This window comes from Amborella trichopoda, chromosome 7 (assembly GCF_054954075.1).
Source record: "Amborella trichopoda isolate Santa Cruz 75 chromosome 7, AtrichopodaSantaCruz75HAP2 v2.0, whole genome shotgun sequence".
In the NCBI taxonomy this organism is placed as follows: domain Eukaryota; kingdom Viridiplantae; phylum Streptophyta; class Magnoliopsida; order Amborellales; family Amborellaceae; genus Amborella; species Amborella trichopoda.
Genome location: NC_142342.1, coordinates 29,495,705 through 29,499,310, shown reverse-complemented (window position 1 = coordinate 29,499,310; position 3,606 = coordinate 29,495,705).

The following is a 3,606-nucleotide window of genomic DNA, read 5'->3' as shown; positions in this document are numbered from 1 at the left end:
GAAGGGCATTGTTCTCATTTGGTCTGGGTTTGCGTATATCCTCTGGTGTTGAGCCATGTTTCAAGGATTTTGTGGATGGTGTGCTGAAGGGCCTTTGGTCAGCGTTGTTTACTGCTACACCAGGTTTGCTTTTGACAGTCAGAATACCACTGTAGGTCCCATCTGTCAGGTCCATTCGGGGGCAATTTTGTTAGCCGGTCCCGAAGGTCTGGGCTTGTCAGCTAGGCTAGTTGAAGTCTCTGGTTGGTTCTCCTTGGCTTTGTCAGTTTATTGCCTTCGTAGTGGTCTTTAGCATTTTTAGAGTTTGTTTGCGAGCTCATGGGAATAGTGCTCTTCCTCATGAGACTTGTCTTGCTTTCTTGGTAAATCTTCTATCTTTCGAGTTCTTTTCGACAAATGGACTCAGGTTGTTGGAATCCTTTCCTTGAAGCTCGTATTTTTTGGGTCCTGGTATTGTGACACCAGGGATTTTTCTTTTTTGAGTGTGGTATGAAGCTACTTGTTAAGGCGAGTGCTGCATCAACCTGTTTATTGGTCCAAGTGTCTTTTACAGATTTTCACTTGAACTTGAAAAGCGGGGCCGTAGAGACGGTTTTCACCAACTTCCTTTTTATTTGGGGCTTTTTTATCCATGGCCTTTCGGTCATGTCCACCCTTATTTTCCGTTTTTACTCACGATACCCTTTTGGGTTTTCATTGTGCTTGGTTTTTATTCACATAACTCTGTTACTCATGGTTATGTGACCATGCCCGTCCGTCATTTTTACTCATGCCGTTCCCTTATCAAGATATACACCATACCTGTTATGTCATCCTTTTTTTACTGAAGGCATGTTTAAGGTCATGCCTCCGGGACTAGTGGGAAGCCTGTTAATGTCATGCGGCCAGGATGTGGACTATAGTTTAAAGGTCATACTGCTGGACCGTGGTGGTGATTAATGGCAGTCTGTAGAGGCTATGGAGTGAGTATGGTAGTGGTTTTAACTCACTTTTGAGGAGATGGCACGAGACTACCTGTGACATTCGTATTTTGAGCCACAAACCTACAAAGAAGCTGTCAACCAGGTGGAATTGCAGCGTGCAATAACCGAAGAACTGAATGCTCTTGATCGGATGCACGCTTGGGATTTGGTCCCTCTCCCAAAAGGAAAGAATGCGATTGGTTCTCGATGAGTCTATAAAGTCAAAACAAAAGCTGATGGCAACCTTGAAAGATATAAAGCTTGTCAGGTCGCAAAAGCATACAATCAACAATATGAAATTGACTTTGCCGAAACTTTTGCTCTAGTAGCTCATATGACAACTGTTCGAACACTTATTTCAGTTGCTTCCATCTAACAATGACCTTTGTATCAGCTAGATGTCAAAAATGCATTTTTTAATGGTGATCTAGACGAAGAAGTATATATGAAGCTACCTCTGAGAGTTACAGATTCTCAAAATTGGGTATGTCGGCTGCACCATGCCTTATATGGACTCAAACAAGCTCCTTGTGCTTGGTTTGAAAAATTTTGTCATGCAGTCATGTCAACGGGATTTCGACAAAGCCATCATGATCTAGATTTATTCGTGTCTGACACTACAACTGGCCGAACACTTCTATCACTCTATGTGGATGATATTATAATATTTGGTGATGATCAAGGCACAATTCATAAGATTGAACAGAAACTCAATCAAGTAAATGAAATGAAGGACTTGGGGCTCTAGTGATATTTTCTTGGCATAGAGGTTGCTTATTCTCCTTGCATCTATCTGTTATCTCAACAAAAGTATGTATCAAAAATTGCAACATAAGCTCACCTCATGGATAATACTAAGAGAGTTGATACTCCCACTGAATTGAATATCAAACTTCACGCAACAAATGGTGAACTAGTCCCTTATCCAATATTTTATCGACAATTGGTTGGTAAATTGATGTATTTGACTATATCTCGGCCATATATTGCTTATGTTGTGCATCTCGTTAGCCAATTCTTGAGTGCTTGTAGGTCTGTTCACTTAGCTGTTGTCTTACGAATCATTCGTCATATTAAGGATTCTCGACACTTGGCTTTTCTCTTTTTTGTCATATCTTGAACTTCGGGCATATACAGATTTAGATTTCACAGGAAACCCAAGTTACAACAAATCAACTACAGGATTCTGCATTTTTTTTGGTAACTTTCTTTTGTCTTGGAAAAGTAAGAAGCAAACATGTATTGCCTTATCTACAACAGAAGCATAATAAAGGGCTATGGCCCAAACCACAACTGAAATCATTTGGCTTCGATGGTTGCTTGCGGATTTGGATGTTATTGTCTCCACTCCCACACTACTTTATTGTGATAATAAGAGTGTCATCTACATTTTTAAAAATCCTAAGTTTCATGAACGCACCAAGCATATTGAAGTTGATTGTCACCTTGTCCGGCAAGAAGTTTTGGCAGGCATCATTTCTCTTTCATATATAACCTCATCCAAGCAACTTGCTGATTTCTTCACCAAAACACATACTGCACCCAAAATCATTTACAAGGATTCTAAATACAAAATAGACAAATATAACAACAATTAAATTATGAAAAATATAGGAAAAAAATAAAACATCAAACCATAATAATACTAAGAGTTACTTGGTTCACCACAAATGGGCCGTGTTCATAGTCTTGACAAGACAAAATCCATTATTGGTAAAATTTATAGTTTTGGGTTACAGTAGATGTTCCCCATTCTAAACATTGACAGATTCCTTACTGAGTTTTTCTTCTAAACCCACTCCACTTACTAAACAACAACACCAATTGACTTATCTCCTCATTGCTACGCTGCAACCATAAAAAGAATTGTAAGTGCAGCTTAGAGACTCTTTCTCTCTAGAAGCGAAAAATGAATCAACCTAAAACTCCATGAGAACTATACTTCTCTATCATGAAGTCATGTCTCTAGGAGATCCCTTCCAAAATCCCTAAAGGGGTGAACCTCAAGGATAGGTATCGCCCCACTTTAGTCTCTGATTAAAATTTCTTTCTTGTTCTCATGAAATTCCCTTTTTGCTTTTGTCAAAATATCACAATAACCATAATGTCCCTAATTGTTTTAGAAAAATATTAGATTGGTGATTTTATCTATCATCAAACTTAATATTCTCCACTTGACAGCAAAATCAATAGTTTTACCTCGCTAATCCCCAATAGATTTCTTGATTTCTTGTGAACCTAAAGCATAGGTATCGCCCCACTTTAGTCTCTGATTAGGGTTTCTTTCTTGTTCTCATGAAATTCCCTTTTTTCTTTTACCAAAATTTCACAATAACCATAATGTCCCTAATCTTTTTATAAAAATATTGGATTGGTGATTTTGTCTATCATCAAACTTAATATTCTCCACTTTGACAGTAAAATCAATAGTTTTACCTTGCCAATCCCAAAATAGATTTCTTGATTTCTTATGAATCTTTGTCACTCATGGACTCTGGCTTTTTATTCTTTCCATGTAAAGCCTCGTATTGTCCTTGTTCGACTAAAAGATCATGAACCTTAATCTTCCATAACTCATACTCATTTTGACTATCATATTTCTCAACCTCAAACTGATTGTTAGTCATTTCTCCTAAAATTAGTG